The sequence below is a fragment of the Tachypleus tridentatus genome, chromosome 5, assembly GCF_004210375.1.
Source record: "Tachypleus tridentatus isolate NWPU-2018 chromosome 5, ASM421037v1, whole genome shotgun sequence".
In the NCBI taxonomy this organism is placed as follows: domain Eukaryota; kingdom Metazoa; phylum Arthropoda; class Merostomata; order Xiphosura; family Limulidae; genus Tachypleus; species Tachypleus tridentatus.
Window position 1 is genome coordinate 39,784,179 of NC_134829.1, and position 18,031 is coordinate 39,802,209.

General features: G+C 32.0%; 1 pseudogene across 1 annotated transcript in view; it reads right to left on the reverse strand.

Moving 5' to 3' along the window:
- LOC143250338 (neural-cadherin-like) overlaps positions 1 to 18,031 on the reverse strand; it is a 393,110-nt pseudogene that overhangs the window by 33,685 nt on the left and 341,394 nt on the right. Inside the window, exons 16-24 of the transcript XR_013028146.1 lie at positions 16,375 to 16,699; positions 15,667 to 15,897; positions 13,431 to 13,690; positions 11,014 to 11,273; positions 10,371 to 10,504; positions 8,448 to 8,696; positions 2,181 to 2,390; positions 847 to 1,137; positions 147 to 394 (exon numbers count right to left, since the gene is read on the reverse strand). The product of XR_013028146.1 is annotated as a neural-cadherin-like (transcript). The remainder of the gene's footprint in view (positions 1 to 146; positions 395 to 846; positions 1,138 to 2,180; positions 2,391 to 8,447; positions 8,697 to 10,370; positions 10,505 to 11,013; positions 11,274 to 13,430; positions 13,691 to 15,666; positions 15,898 to 16,374; positions 16,700 to 18,031) is intronic.

An 18,031-nucleotide genomic window follows, 5' to 3' on the forward strand; every position in this document is an offset into this window, starting at 1 on the left:
CACAGAGTTGAAATAAATACATTAAATTTATAATCATTTTTGTTAAGAAAAATTAAAATTACATATTTTATTGAAGAAAAAAAAATGTTATACACATGTTTCAAACAGCTACAAAAGGTTTTCGTATATTCAAAAGTTCAAGTTACCAGTTTTCGGTTTAAGTCCACTGCTCCATTTAACATGCTAGCTTTGTAATAAGGAGACCCATGTGCAGCAAACCTGATGTCAGCTATTGGCGGTTCTTCTTGCTTTGGATACACAGTAAAAATATTGATATTTTTGTGGTCAAGTTTTAAAACTCTTGCTAGAGTATCTCTGAACTTGTCAAACTTGCTTTTCTTCACAGCTTGACTCTTCCAGTCAAGAACACGCACAAAGTCTTCAGCAGAAGTCCCTAAAGTCAGGGTTATATGAAAACTTAAATACACTGTAAAAACTGCACATAGTTTTTGTGTATCTTCCTTGTTTGGCTCAACAATAATTCAATAAATATTTCTTTTGTATGCAAATAAATTAATGCAATTATGTTTAAAGAAAAGAATTAAGTGCAAAAACAAAAAAAAATTGTATGCAAAAAACTGAATTAGTCTATTAGTCAGACTGACTGTTATGACACAGAAACAAGATAATTTTCAAACTTAAAACTATTTGGGAAGAAATGCATTAAATTAGAGAATAAAATAATAAAAATAATTTATTTGACACACATTTAAAGTTTGAATAACCAATGTAAAAAGTTATTTACGTATAAAAAAGTTTAAAGCTTTCTTTTATAATTACTTAGATCTTTATAATCACATCCAGGTTGTAATATTGATATTATAACTAATAAACATGTATACTCACCAAGGATTCTGATGGAGCCAGAATTGTGGATAGCTTCTTCTGGAATTTCTTGTACAGTAACATCTACTGTTGCTCTCACAGATTTTGTGTGCTGACGATCAAATACATCGAAGGACAAAGAATATTTGCCCCCAGGTGTTACCTCTCTCATTGTCAGAATTCCAGTTTCTGGATCCAACTCAAAGATTGGATGGGGTATATTATTATACCAAGCAAAGACTTTATCAGGAAGATCCCAGTCATCCAAGTCGGTGACATGTACTCGTCCAATTGGAGTATTAGAAGCTTGTCCTGAAAGAGTGTCAAAAGACATACAAGTGAATGGCTTAATAAAAAGAGACATTGATGATGATTGGAGCTTCTAATTAAAAGAACACTAATACACAAAGATCACAGGTAAAATAACTTTAAAATATTCTGTACTTTAATTAAGATAATCAAGAATAACAACCTGATTAAAAATACTTAATATTACAAATTATTAATCAGAAAATTAATATTTATAGTGAAAAGACTGCACTGATTATCAGTTAGATACTTTCATTTTTAATGGTATTTTCAATATAATACATAAATATTAAAAAGTGGAGTTTTAAAAGATAACCAACATTACTGGTTTGTTTGTTTAGAATGAAGCACAAAGCTACACAATAGGCTATCTGTGCTCTGCCTGCTACGGGTATCGAAATCTGGTCTTTAGCATGTATGTCTGCAGATATACCACTGTGCCACGAGGGGCCAACATTATTGGTACCAAATAATCTCTGTATAGACATTCTTAGCAGAATGATGTAGTTTATATCAGGAAGATACTTGTAAAATGCACTTTGTCCTTACAGAATAACAAAGTTCATGAAGATTGAAATGCATTAGTCTATTTTGAAAAGAACCTAGTGTTTTTTTCCCAAACATACTGAACATTTTGTGTTATAAAATGTAATCCTACGTTAAGAAAGGTTAAAGGGCTATTTTGAAACACATTAATCAACTTTTTATACTTTCAGTTGTTTATAATAATTTAATAACTGTTGCAGTCATTAAGAAACAATCTTTGAGAGAACATAAAATGCATTGTGAAGTATCTTTCATAACTTTCTAATTTTTGTACTTTTTTAAACACAGAAAAATTTTAGGAATAAATACAAAGCTTCAGACAAAACCTTTTTTAGATGTAACCAGAAAAAAACCTGATGAATACTTGTAGATTCTAATAAAATAAAAGCATTTAAAGTGTTAACAGTGACAGAAAGCAAACAATAAATGAGTGATGTTAATTTTTTATGAACTATAGCCCAAATGTAAAGATTTCATGTTTTCTATCAATTGACACAAACCTTTAAATGTATATATAAAAATGTCTTTATGATCTGGAAGCATGAGATTGTCATTTTCATCACCAATTATCACAGTTAATGTGCTGGTACCAGTCATTGATATAGCCCCACTATCCTTTATCAAAATAGGCACGTGGTATTCCTTCTTCTCTTCTCGATCAAACTCTACTTTTGACCTCACAATTGCCATTCCATCTCCATCAGCACCATCTTTTAAAAGAAAAGAATAAAACTGTCTAAACATGACTGAATAAGACTGGCAATCAAGGAAAATCAGAATCATAAAAAACATAATCATGTTTACAGCATAAATGAACAATTATAAAATGTAGAGAAGTACCACTTGAATGTACGTGAAGACTCTTCTGATGTAATAATAACGTAAAGCAGTAAAACTTGAATGTACATGAAAAATCTTCCTGATATAATTAATAATGTAGGGAACCACCATCTAAACACACATGATCTTACTTACATAGTGATAACGTAAAGAACCACTACTGTTTGCATGAAGGTTTTCATCACACAGTAAGAGCTTGGCATGACTTGGTGGTTAGGATACTTGACTTGCAATCTGTGGGTAACAGGTTTGAATCCCACCACTGAACATGCTTGCCCTTTAAGTGATGAGGATGTTATAATGTGATGATCAATCCCACTAATCCTTATTAAAGAGTAGCCCAAGAGTTGGCACAACCAGCACAGATAGTCCTGAAGTAGCTTTATGCAAAATTCATTGAACAAAGAACTTGTTTGTTTGGATTTAAGCACAAAGCTACACAATGGGCTATCTGTTCTCTGCCCACTACCTGTATTGAAATCCCATTTCTAGAGGTGCCACTTGGGGGCTTGAACAAACAAACTGATATAGTAGTACAAAAGTAATTCAAATGAGTTAGAAAAATAACATTAATTATCCTGACTAAAATTTCTTTATTATTAAGAATAAAAAAACTATATTTAACATCACAGAAGGAGACAAAAACTAGATTTCCTTTACAGCTGCATAAAGAATAAACAAAAGTAGCTATGATGAAATCTTGAAACATGTAGAACTTGTTGCAAATTTATTTCGTTGTCAATAATTTAGCCAAATAACTTTCATTGGAATCTAAACAATGTTTTAGGTGTATGTGTGTGTGTGTATGCTTTCTGAAGTCTTATATAAACCAAAGTTAGTGAACATTTTTCTAAGCTTTGCAAACAGCCTCATTTCTTGACAGAGATCCTTCTTGATTATGTTGCAAACTGTTGCCTGTGGTATGTTAACAGCTGTTGCCATTGACCTTTTGTGTTTGTTACAAGATGTCACACTTTGTATACAATGGCTGAAGAAAGACTTGTTGCAAGTTCCTTTCTGAACGGCACTGCTTCCTAAGTTGATTCATATTCCTATATTGTGTAATGCTATTAAAAAAAAGGGGAAATCCCCATTTTGTAATTTTTTAATCTCCAATATGAAAACATCTTTATGATCTGAGTGTTGCATATCCTTCCCAAACATATGTTGAAACAGCAAACAATGCCAAATAGTAGTCCCTATACTAATTCTATTCTACCACAATGTTTTATCGGCTGTGGTTGTTACATAAACTGCTCATTGGCACATTCAAAACTATTTTAATATAATGTATTCTACTTGGTATAGATTGAAAGATGCTAGAGTCAAACCATGAGGGCAAAAGGTTTTCGATGTTCAAGATGGCTTTTTTTTGCCAATTAGTCAAGGAACCTACTAGAATCAATGTTATTTTACACTTATTGTTAACTTCAAATACAGAAATGATAGGGAGGGTGGAAATTGGGGAACATCTGTATGTAAGTGATCATTGCTCTACTAGGTTCAATGTTGTGCTGCATAGGAAAATAAGGAATAATGATATTCAGGTTACAAATTTCAATAAAGCAAAATTTGAAGGAATGTGGAGACACTGATCAGATGTGGAAAGAAAACTTTTTAAATGTTCAATATAAATATATTCCTTATAGAAAGGAAAAGGTAGCTGCAAGTAAAAAAACTAGGTTGGCTCACAAAGGGTACAAGAGACAACATTAAAGTAATAAATTTAAATTGACTGATATGACAGGAGATTTAGAAGATTACAGATGATCAAGAAAGTTGGTGAAAAAGGAAATTATGACATTGAAAAGGATGTTTGAGAAAAAGTTGGCTGAAAATGTAAAAAGTAACAGGATTTCTCTAAATACATTAAGGGTGAACAAAATGGCAGGATGAATAGGACCTTTGAGAGGTGATAAAGGAAGGCTTGTATCTGATGATTATGAGATGGTTGAGTTACTAAATTTTGATTTTTCTTTGATTTTTACCAATGAAGATTTAAACAGTATTTCACATCTTGAACAATTGGTAGATGGAAATGAGACTCAATGACTGCATTAACTCTGAGCTGCTTAAGAAAACATCGGAAAGTTTAAAGAACGATAAGGCTCCTGAGGTAGATAATATTTCCCCAATAATTTTGAATGTGGTTAAAGATTGAATATATGAACCACTTGCTACAATTTTTTGTCAGTCCTTGAATAATGGACAGGTACCAATGAGTTGGAAGTTAGCTAATGTAACTCCTACTTTTAAGGGAGGTGATAAAATCTGTCACAGTAACTATAGATTGATAAGTCTCACATCAGTCGTGAGAAAAGATTTGGAAAGTCTGATAAAAGATCATTTAACATAGTTTAGAATTTTACTGAAGAGTCAATACGGTTTCACTAAGGAAAAATCTTGTCTTATAAATCTTTTGATGTGTTTTAAAAAGGTTAATGCTTATATAGATGAGGGTAAGGGTGTAGATTTTGTGTATCTGGATTTTTAGAAAGCGTTTAATAAAATGTTACATAATAGGCTTGTAAAAACATTATCTCTATATGGGTGGGGAATAAATTAGCAAATTGGGCAGAACAGTAGTTCAGTATGAAAAAGCAGAGAATTGTTAGAGATAAGTTCAGTCAAATTAGATTAACGTCACAAGTGGAGTACCACTTTGCTCCTTTTGATTTACATCAATAACATAGAAGTGGAATGGTAAATAAATTACTTAAACTTGCAAATTATATTAAGATCTTGGGAACTGTTGGCTGTGAAGAGGATGCTGCTGATTTACAAAAGGATTTAGATCATTTCCTGAGTTGGGGAAATAAATGGCAAATAGGTTTTAATTTTAATAAATACAAGACAATGCTCGTGGGTTATGATAATTTGGGTGGGAATAATCTAAACATTGTCATGAAAGAAAGGAATTTTGGTGTAATCGTCGATCAGTATCTTAAGCCATTCAAACTGTGCTGTTGATAGTGGTAGGGCAAATAGGATTTTAGGTTGTATCTACAAAAAAAATCGAATACAAGTCTAAAGAGGTTATAATTTCATTGTGTAAGCCACTGGTTATGTCATATTTGAAATAATGTTCAGTCCTGGGTTCTTTACCTTAGGAAAGACATTGAATTGTTGGAAAGAATTCAGAAAAAGGTTACCAAAATGATGCTTGGGATGGAAAAGAAGTCACATCAGGAAAGATTGAAATCTCTAAAATTGTTTTATCTTGAAAATGAAGCATTGGAAGGGATCTGAATGAGGTGTTAAAGATTGTAAAAGGAATTGATAGTGTTGATGCATCATCTTTTTCATACTTAACTGTGAGAACAGTAGAACTAGGGGACATAATTATAAACTTTGGCAGGGTGGGAGTCATCTTCAGTTGCGACCGTTTCATTTTTCTAACAGGGTGGTTGGTCTTTCAAATGGGTTGCCTTCAGACACATTGGAATTAGTAAATTTAAGTGAGTTTAAGATAAAGTATATGAATGATAAGGGCTGGCTTTAAGATGTTCTAAAATTTATTTATGAATACTTTTAGTTTAGTTTAGAAGATGGAACAACTGAGATGGACCAATAAGTCCCATATTGTTCCAAAACATATGTTAATGTCACCCTTCAACACACTGAATACTTGGGGCCAAAAGGTAGTGCAACAAACTTCAATGACATAAAAATTTGTTTTTGGTGTTGACAGTTAGTTCCACCACAAAAGGTGGATGGAGGTCATACTTTCACCTCTGTGTGGGTGTAAGCAAGATTTCTTGAAAATAACTACATGGATTTGGAGAAAAGTTGGAATACATTTGAAATATGACCCAACTTAGAAGTGACTAGTTTATGAAGGATCAAGATCATAGTAAGGCCACTAAAATCCAAAACGTTCCTATCTGTTAACATTTGGATTGATTTTTTCACACTATTTTTGCTCTATCACTCAGTCAAAAATAATGAGACTTTGATAAAGCTTGGTGGACATATGTAGAATATTATTCTTTATTGTCCTGCCAAATATGATCCATGTCCATCGATAATGGCAGATACGGACACGTTTGCGTATATTTTTGAGAGCAGAATATAAATAGCGCTGTGTATGCACTCTTAAGAGTACTTCTCTAGTTTTGAGTTGGTTTATTACATTTGAATAAGATTTATCACTTTACATTCAACTACTTAAAAAGAAATAAGATTGTTTATTAAATCAGTTTTACACACATAAATCATATGATTCCAGCAATAGGATTCTCATCTTACAATCAAAGGTTCTATAATAAACAAAACACTATCAAAACTGATTAAAACAATTTATTCAGTTTTGAAGAAACAAAGTGAAAGTGCTGAAACTGTATAAATTCTGCTACGTACCTGGTCTTATCTAAGCATTTATGACTTAAATTAAGTTAAAATTGCCAATAAAGTCATAAACTCTGGAGAGACAAGATATGTTGAACCAACAATAATCAGAAATCAATAAATACACAAATATACTGTTATATATTTCTAAATATTCATTTCATGTCTTTTAAATTCAAGTACAATTGTAAGTGTTATTGCATATGAAATTTGACAATCAGTCTACTGATGGCAACAATAAAACACATATTACTCAGAGTAACATGAGAACCAGTAAATACAGTGGAAAGTTGAATATAATTTTTTTTACATTTACTGATTTACCAAAGCAAATAGCTTGTTGTTTATTTGTTTTTTGAAATTCGCACAAAGCTACTTGAGGGCTATCTGTGCTAGCCGTCCCTAATTTAGCAGTGTAAGACTAGAGGGAAGGCAGCTAGTCATCACAAACCACCGCCAATTCTTGGGCTACTCTTTTACCAATGAATAGTGGGATTGACCGTAACTTATAACGACCCCCACGGCTGAAAGGGCGAGCATGTTTGGCGCAACGGGAATGTAAATCCGCGACCCTCAGATTAAGAGTCGGATGCCTTAACATGCTTGGCCATGCCGGGCCAAATAGCTTATTATGATGGTTTATTTCATCTGTTTGTTATTCCCAGTCTTTCTTATTTTTTTAAACAAAGAAGTAATTCAAAAAGGTTCACTATGTTTGGTTCATAAAAAGAAACAAAAAATATATATTTATTGTAGTCTTTAAAAATTACTGTTGTTAATTTCATTATTAGCCCCTTCCATGATTCCCAGATAACTGGGGTGCCCTCTATGCTTCACAGAATATTTTTCTGAGTTAATTTGGACATATTCTTAATTATTTGTCTAAATTTGTTCACATGTTATCATGTGTTACATTGAGCTATCAAAAAGTCAAATAGAAAAAGCTACCTTTTTGAAGTCATTTCCCAACAAAAACTTGATACAGAATGAGTTAGCAAGTATTTATTAATAATTTGTTAAATTTTGGTAAATGTGAATGGATTTATGATCAGAAAATTTAGATTATTTATTTATTTACACATTTAATCTTTTATTTGCAGCTTTTATTCCTTAATTTCAGGTACCTCAAGCTTCTTGAATGGGCTATTGTAGCATTTGTCATGTTATCAACACATAATAGTACATGACTGCATTAAGACTGATTTATGGGATATTATAAAATACATTTTGTGATAGTTAGGTACCTCATTTGTTTGGATATCAAACGTTGTTAAACGTAGGATAGCTATATTCTGTACCTCAAGTTTAAAAGTGGTTAAAACTATCTAGCATAATTTCATTCATTAAGTGTGCTCGTTCAAGAAATTTATTCTAAAAATGTTATTTCATTTAGTTTAATTAAAACATTTAGAAACAATTATGTTGCCATCACGAAGACTAATGTAGAACATCTTGCAATATTCATGTTCCAAGTGAAACATACTTATATATGTGTACAGAAACTGCCATAAGAGAATTATATGACAATGTTTTAAAATCAAGCAGAGCTTAAAGAAGATAGATTTTATATTTTTACCTACCAGCATCATTTTCAACTTCAAAGAAACTTTTTATTGAAGGAGGTGCATTGAAATCCATGCGGAATGTAAAAGGAGGGCCATTATTTTTGGACCTATCATCATCATCTGTTGCTCGAATTTCTACAACCTTTTGTGGTGGTTTATTTTCATAAACAACTGGACGATAGTTTCTAAGAAACCGTGGAGCATTGTCATTTACGTCATCTACAGTCACAGTCAAAGTGGCAGTAGCAGTGAGAGCAGGCTTTCCTTCAAAAAAATACAAACAGTCAAACTAAAGTTGTTAATAAGATAATTATAAAAATTTAAATATTGATAAATTTCTCAAACTATAAATTATTTTGTGCAAAGACATATAATCACACAAAATTAAACATGCTTAATGTCAAATGAAATGATCGATACTAGATAGACTGTTTCATTCTGACTTAATTCAAACACTTAAGAAAAAACCATTACACCTCGTAGCAGGTGTCTAATTTATAAAAAGTACAAGATATTGAATCTGTTCATTAATATATTACATTATATAACTAATGACAGCTATATTAGTTTTATATATCAGGTATAGAGAATGAATACAGATGGCATAGTAAGGAGTGTTAGCTCAATGACAGCATAGATTTGTCACATATCAAACTAAGATAGTCTATGATGCAAGTCATACAAATCAAATGCCACAGTCTAGTAACACTGAGGTGTCACATATCAATTTAATATAGTTGCCAGTCATTTAAAAACTGTGGGATATAACGTCCTAAAAAAATCAGGTAACTATACAATAAAAATGTGTTTTGCACAAATTTAAATGTTGGATAATCAGAGATAATGGTTGTTGATGACTACAAAACCTGAACCAAAAAAACCCAAATCATATGGCTCTTATCACAAATACATAAGACTAAAAAATCACTAAACCAACATATTTGGATCAAATTAATAAAGTAAATTTTCAGTTCTACTTAGTTTTTAAATACTTAATTTAGAATATCTTAACAAGTACATGCATGGTTTATGTTTCATAATTTTACAGATGGTTAAAGGGGTTTCACTTTTTTGTGATGAATATAACTAAATTAAACTTAAAACTGTTGAAAGCCACGTGAAATTAAAACAAAAAGTTCATTAACGTGCAAGTTTATTATAGTCCAGTAAACGAGAACAGCATAATTGGAATAAAAAAGGAAACTCACCTTCTATGAAAACATTTTATTGATGAAAATGTTATATTTTAACAAACTTATAAACAAGAGATCTTGTCATTGAAATAAAATGTAAACACTAACAAGACGTTGTTGTAGTTCAAATACATTTTTTTTACGAGTCAAAGAGTTTTATCTATTTTCCTCTAACAAAATCTTACATCTTTTAAAAACAGTGAAACTTTTTTGGAACATTTTTTACCATGGCTGCTACTGAAACTTGCTAGCTGTATTATTTTACACTTCAACTGATGTGAAATATCAGTTGAACTTATCTGTCACTTTAAGTAAAACTTTAAAATTAGACAGGTCTCTAAAGCTACTGTTGTACACAAAGATTTAGAAAAAGTTCACAACTGAAACCATTAGAAATTGCATAATTAAGACTTAAACTAGAGTTAGTGAAGAACAAAATAAGGTATTTATCTCTTAAAAACACACACTGATACTTATTCCAAAATAAGATAAAGAGTATTATTTTATTTTCTTACTCTGATGGAATATTCCACACTTTATTTTCCTTTAATAATTGTATTATTAATCATCCTTACATTTATCAACTCATAAAAATGAAATTTTCATTTTGTTTACTTGACTGTTCTTAGCTTTTCTTGAATGTGAGGTAAATGAAAAGTTCTTTATAAAGGTGACCTTTTTAAACGTGATTTTCCTAAAATAATACAGGATGTGACTTGACATGGGAAACTCTCTATTGACTTACCATCATCTATTGCCAAAACTTTAATTTCATATCGGGGGATATCTTCCCGATCCAGCTGTCTCTGGACCCGTACTTCACCTTGCTGGTCAATACTAAACTGTCTCTTTCTATCTGAAGTTCGCTCAATAGCATAACTACAAAATAAATAAAACTTTCAAACTTCATATTCATTAAAAATTAATTTTGATATAAGAAATACTCTCATAAATGTTACTTTTATTTAAAACAATAGAGAGAGTGAAAATAAATTTTTGAATTTTGATGATAATTTAGACGTATATTCACACTGTACATAGCATGTACTAACTATTACTAACCATCCATATGTTATTATGTTATATTCAATTACGCATGTATTATAAATTTGTTTCTTTTTTTCAGAGAAATATGGCTGATTTACACACAAAGCCCATTTACATTTGAAGAGTGTATTGTGACAAGTACGCATAATATTATGCAGCGAGAATGAGGGACAACACACAGATACACTGGATACATAAGATATACGGATAGGTAGGGACTTATGGGCCACCCTGTACATATAACATTATTTTCTCATATGCTTTTTTTATTTCTCCAACAATGAAATGAAACAAAAACTGTAAATGCAATCATAAAATGACACATTATTAAAATATTTTACCTAACTGTGGATGTGCCTCCATTTTCAGGGTCTATAGCTGTAAACTTTGTCACACTCTTATTAAGTTCAGCATCTTCTGGAACAATTTCATGGATATTAGCCTTTAAAAACTTTGGCGGATTGTCGTTGATATCTTGAATGCGTACCTGGATTTGTGCTCGATCAATGTGCCTTGGATCTGATGACTGACCACCATCATCACTGACTTGAATGGTTATGTTGAAACCATATCTCTGATTAATGTCTTCAAAGTCAAGTGGCTGGAAATGGTATACAAGAAAACAGCAGTTTTAGAATGTATTTTCTTCAGGATAAAATATAGAAAGTTAAAATGAATTTACAATTAACAAATTTGAAGATGAGACACTAGAAATGTCAAACAATCAATTAGTTAAAAGGCTTTTTTTAAAAAAAAATTTTTACAATATTTAGTGTTTTAAATATGATATTAAGTAAGAATTTGTTTATTGACCATTGAATAAACTACTTTGTACCAAGTAAAAAATACCAAATCAACTGAAAGTGCAGAAAATTTTTTAAAGAATTAAAAAATTTACAAATAAAACATAAATAATTAAAATAATGACTCCAACACTTATCTATCAGCTGTATAAACTTGATCATTTTATATAAAGGTAGGGAAACAACAGCACATTCAAGTTAAAGAAATATAAAGTGGTTCTTATTTTACGTTTGAAATATTTACTTAGTTTCTTAGTTGTGATCAATCTTTTGATTCTCAGAGTTCAATGTATGTGTTTTTATATTTGTAAATATAAACCATGTTCATCAACTCTCCTGCATTACAAGGAAGATTCCATTTGTTATTATTTTTTTACATTTGTATTTATGATAAACCTACTAAGGCTATCTGCTGCCATCTTTGATTGTAATGTACTGACCAGAAAAAAGGCAGCCAATCAGCAGCAATCTACCACTCACCATCCATGCTAATAGCTTGACTGTCACACTTTTATAATGCACCCATGGATCAGAATCCTGTCAATGAATATGCTTACCCTTTTAGCCAAGAGGATGTTATAATGTTTCAGTCACTCTCACTTTTTGTTTTTATCCAAGTAGTTGGTGATAGGTTGTGTTCCTCCATTAAGTGCAATCTCTCTACTCTATCACGTCACAAATAAGGACACCTAGCATGGGTAGCCCTTAAGTAGCTTTGCATGAAATTCAACAAATAATTAAATATTTAATGCATCCAAAACTGAGAGTTAAGAAAACATCTTGGTTGTTGTATTTTATGAAATCAAACCTGGTTCACCTGCTCTGAAACCCACAGAGTCAGCCTCTGCTCCACAGTGTTTATTCAACTATAGCATGCAACTGCAGTCTAATTCTAGTAATGTGTTTTATTATAACAAATAAATTGGAATATTTAAATAAAATTTCTTTAAATATCTAAATGTCTAGATACTTAAGAAAGTTAGTTGACTGTTTATATAGATATAAAATATCTGCAGATATGAAACATCTAGATACTTTAGCATGTTGTTGACACAGAAGTAAAATATCTGCAGACATGCACAAACATGTTTCAAGATATTTAAGCAGACTGTTAAAACAAAAGTACAATATCTGAAGATACATAATGTAAGTGTCTCTATATTTTTTAGAAGACTTCTGAAACAAAAGAAAACCACCTACTGATATACAATTTAAATATCTTCAGATATTTTAACAAATTTTTTGTCAAAGAAATAAATTTTCTATAGACTTTAAAGTATATTTATTGTTCATGTAGGAGTTACATATTTGATGGCATCTCAGTATTTTTCACATTAAAGTAAACTGTCTGTAAAAACAGAAGTAAATGTATGTAATTATTTACAGATGTACAGGTGAATCTTGATATTAAACAGTCCGTTAACTCAAAAGAACATGAAAGAACAACCTTATATTTTTGTTCATCCACAACTATACATTCTTGTTAATAGCTTTCTATCTTCAGTAGTTTATATATATATATACATATTTGTGTGCATAAAAATACAAAATTGCTGTTAAAATTATCCATGTAACAATATATATATAAAAAACATAGAACAGACGGTGAATCCCTACTGCTGTGTGGGTCCTACCATTCAGATACCTCTTACTCTGGTAAATTTTACCTTTCCAACTTTGAATTTTGTACTTTAGTTTTAGTTGTTTGTCTTTCATATTTGGTGCTTTTCATTTTTCAACTTCTTGTCTAAAAAGTTCTTTTAAAATATCATCAAAGGTAAGAAGATGCACATTTACACTTTTACTTTTTATTGTTAAAATTAAAATAACTGCTGTGTAACATGTGTAACATATATACTGATATATATATATATATATATATGCAGTTCTATTTATTTAAGCAAAACTGTTTGTAATATCAAAGTAAAAGCGTCATGAAGCATCAGTTGGAATACCTTGGTTATTTTCAATGAGCCAGTACCATCAGGATTTGTAAGCATTGTAAACTTGTCAGCACCAAAGGCGGTCTCAAGAACTTCATAGCTGAAACGATTGGTTTCCAGTAGATCTTTATCATTAACAGATACAACAAGAATAGACTCTTGGGGGATGTTGTCTCCATCAGTCTCATCCACCTTTACATTCCACACACTTTTGGTAAACCTTGGAGGCATGTCATTGATATCTTTTACTTTAATAGTAGCCGTGCCTGTTCCTGTGATGAAAATAATATTTTAATAAGAATCTATTACATTCATGCCAGGAAAACTAATTATAATTTTTTTTAGCAGTATCAGTTATAAACACTTAATGCCTAAATCTATTTTTGGTTCAGAAATGCTTTTCTTATGATGCTAGAAATCCTAAATGCATATTTTCATATACCTAAGGTGCAAATGTTTATTAATCTGAAGTAGTCTAACCTTATATTAGGTTAGAATTCATGTTATTTCAACTCTTTTCTAAGCTAATGATGTCATATTTTAAGCCCATAAATTTTAGCCTTAAATTTTTGGGTAGCTCTTAAGCTGGACTGGTTAAGTTAGCAAAATGAAACACCTTAAATTTTTAGGTAGCTCTTAAGCTGGACTGGTTAAGTTAGCAAAATGAAACACCTTAAATTTTTAGATAGCTCTTAAGCTGGACTGGTTAAGTTAGCAAAATGAAACACCTTAAATTTTTAGATAGCTCTTAAGCTGGACTGGTTAAGTTAGCAAAATGAAACACCTTAAATTTTTAGATAGCTCTTAAGCTGGACTGGTTAAGTTAGCAAAATGAAACACCTTAAATTTTTAGATAGCTCTTAACCTGGACTGGTTAAGTTAGCAAAATGAAACACCTCAAGGTTAAAGATCTTGGATTAAATCTGAATTGCCGTGATAATAATTAACGTTGTCATAAAACATAAGTAGTAAGCCTATAATACTTTTAAACACTACATCTTCATGAGAAATGAATATGGCAAACACAGTGTGGTTGCAATACTATTACCATATGCTCTTTAATCTTTGAAAAATTTTTAATGGGTCACATAAAAAAAGCACTGTTGGAAAATATAGGCCTAATACTTATGTTTTATGATGGACTGTTAAGTTAGCTATGTAACAAAATGTTTAGCTCTTAAGTTTTCTTGTTCCTGGACAGAAAGTGTTATTTAGCAATTAAGCTTATGCCTAAAGCAAATGGAAAGACCTATTTCTTCTTAGCAAACTTTGCTTCTGTGTTTGTTTGCTCTTGTTTGTTTTAGCAAAATGAAACACCTTAAATTTTAGATAGCTCGAGGGCTGGACTGGTTGTTAGCAAAATAAAACACCTTAAATTTTGATAGCTCTTAAGCTGGACTGGTTAAGTTAGCAAAATGGAGGTTAAAGATCTTAGATTAAATCACCATTAACGTTGTCATAAAACATCTAGTAAGGCTATAATACTTTTTACCTTTATGAGAAACGAATAGTGGGATTGACAGTATGGTTGCAATACTATTACCATATGCTCTTTAATCTTTGAAAAAATTTTAATGGGTCACATAGAAAAAGCACTGTTGGAAAATATAGGCCTAATGCTTATGTTTTATGATAAGTGTAAGACTATGTAACAAAATGTTTACTTTTTCTTGTTCCTGGACAGAAAGTGTTATTTCCCAATTGCTTATGCCTAAAGTCAATGGAAAAGACCTATTTCTTCTTCAAACTTTGCTTCTGTGATCTGAGAGCGTATAATGAAAACATGATGAGAGACTATATTTGGGGGCTAATACGTGAAAATGATTTACATTACAGTCGCAAATCTCAAAAAACTACTCACTTCTAAACATTTTTGTATAACTTTAGCATAAAACATGTAAATCTTGATTCATATGTTGTTTTATTCAGACTTTATGTCAATGAAAATGTACAAATTTTTCCGTTTTTACATAGAATGTAGGTTAATTTCTAAATTTCATTATCCAGGTCACAAAAGCAAAGAGTGAAGGGAATAATGGCCATTTTCTGTACTTTTACAACATAAGCAATTAGGAAATAACACATACTAACCAGGAACAAAATTTGTGTTACATAGTGTACTTAACCATAATCATACTTTACCAGCTTGGAAAGAAGTCCACACCATAACAATGAAGTGATAAGATTAAAGTTAAGGTCACAACACTTTCTTGGCTAAATATCATTTAATTGCACAAAGCCTACTGACCTGATTGTCTTCCTCCATCTGTAGCAACAACTTTGATGGTGTACTCTGGATTGGTCTCCCTATCAAGGCAGCACACTGCTGTCGAAATGACTCCAGTATCTTTATCTATTGTAAAGATCAACTCTCCATTTTCATTAACTGGATTCTGTTCAATGGAATAAGTGAGTTTTGCATTTTCACCTTCCTCTACGTCATCATAATCAATAGCAGTCATGGTCATTACAGTCATGCCTAAGAGGAAAAACGTACTAACTATAATACATTAATTGTTGACAAACTATTTAATATTTTGTTACAATTACGGGCTCCCTAAAGTACAATAAGTACAATGAACGTTTTGATAATTCACTTTTGATAGAAAACGGTAACATTAATCTAAAAATTTATACTTTTATATGTTTATGTTGTAAATTTGTTGGGCCACTTATTAGTTAGTTGGTAGAGGTAAAAAAACAACAACTTCCAAATGTTATGTGTAAGTAAAAGTCGTTATGTATTAACTATATAATAATAGGAGTCCACGTATATTAAGAGATCCAGAAAACGTTATGTTACATTTAAATGAAATATTGAATAATTTCCATTCTTGAGAAAAAGATCTGGAACAGATTTATCCTTTTCAGATGTTCTGCGAGATGTTTTCTTCCCAGTATATAATTCTCAAGTTAGCTGTTAAAATACTAGACGTTAAATTTATAATGATCTTACCTGCTGGCCCATCCTCCGTCACATTGCCAACATACAGAGCTGATGGAAAAATGGGTGCATTATCGTTGATATCTTTAAGTTTAACAAGAACATCTGCATAACCCACTAGCCCATTACCACCTTCGTCCTCGGCAAATACAGTGAAGCGCCAATACGAGCGACCCAGCGGGCGATCACGGTCTAACGGTTTCAGAACGTAGATCTCTCCTGTCGAACTGTTGATTGCAAACTTGTTCTGGGCCGGGTTATTGTCTTCGATCCCCTGGCCTGTCAAAAAGTAGACAATTGCCTGATGTCGGTCCCTATCACCATCTGTGGCTGTGACCTACGGAACAAGCACAATCTCATGAATGTAACCCATACAGTAGCTGGTGACTTTTGATTGTTCAGTGTTTTTTTGTTCTTGTTTTATCTAGTTGTTAAGAAGATAATCAAGTCTTGTTAGTATTCGAAGAGTTAAGCCGTGCATATAATTCGCCGAATTCCACTAGAGCAACAAATTCTCCAAAAGATTGGGTTTCAGTTTTGAAAGGCGTTTTGTCGCACAGAAAAAAACAAAACAAAAACGCCAAGCCATGTGTTTATATTAAGAATTTTGTCTGACATTCTCGCGAGGACGATTTGAATATAAAACGAATGAATCATTTCCCTAAACCGGGGTTATACAACCATGCGAAACTTGAAATGACGTACTTCTAAATAAAATAATAATAATAAATCTACTTAGTTCTAGAGGCCCGGTATGGCCAGGTGGTTAAGGCACTCGACTCGTCATCCGAAGGCGCGGGTTTGTATCCCCGTCATATTAAACACACTCGCTCTTTCAGCCCTGGGGGCGTTATAATGTTACAGTTAACCCCACTATTTGTTTGTAAAAGTGTAGCCCAATAGTTTGCAGTTGGTGTTGATGACTAGCTACCTTCTTTCTCGTCTTACACTACTAAAGTAGGGACGGCTAGCGCAAATAGCCCTCGTGTAGCTTTATGCGAAATTCCAAACAAACCAAACGAAACCCTAAATATGTAATGATAAACCACGAGGAAAAACAGCTAGTGAACTCTTGGAATACAATAATCAATTAGAGTGATTTGACTGTCACTCCTATAACGTACATATGACTCCCAAAGTGCGGAGTGTGATCATGCAAAAACAGGACGCGAACCATGGATTCAAATTAGTAGTTTGGCAAGCTTATCACAAGGCTACGCTCAACCATAATTGCATGTACTAAGTTATTTTTCTAGGTATATACAAGTCCAAAACTGTCGATATCTGACACAACGTTACTTTTCAAAGAGTACAGCTCATTTTGAAACGTACACAAATGCGAGTAAATCACAATAAACAGATACACATATTAAAGTTCTCCTTCCAACAATTAGTAAACGAATTCATTACGAAATAAATAATTATGGTTTACGAAAAGGCCAACGTGTTCTCCCTTTCAGCCGTGTTTCTTTCAATTCCACTTTTTGCTGTTAAAGAGTAGATCAAGAATTGACAGTGTGTGGTGTTAACTAGCTACCGGTCCAGCATGGCCACATGGTTAAGGCGACTCGTAACCCGAGAGTCGCGGGTTCGAATCTCCGTCATACCAAACATGCTCGCTCTTTCAGCCATGGTAAAAGAGTAGTGCGAGAGTTGGTGGTGAGTGGTG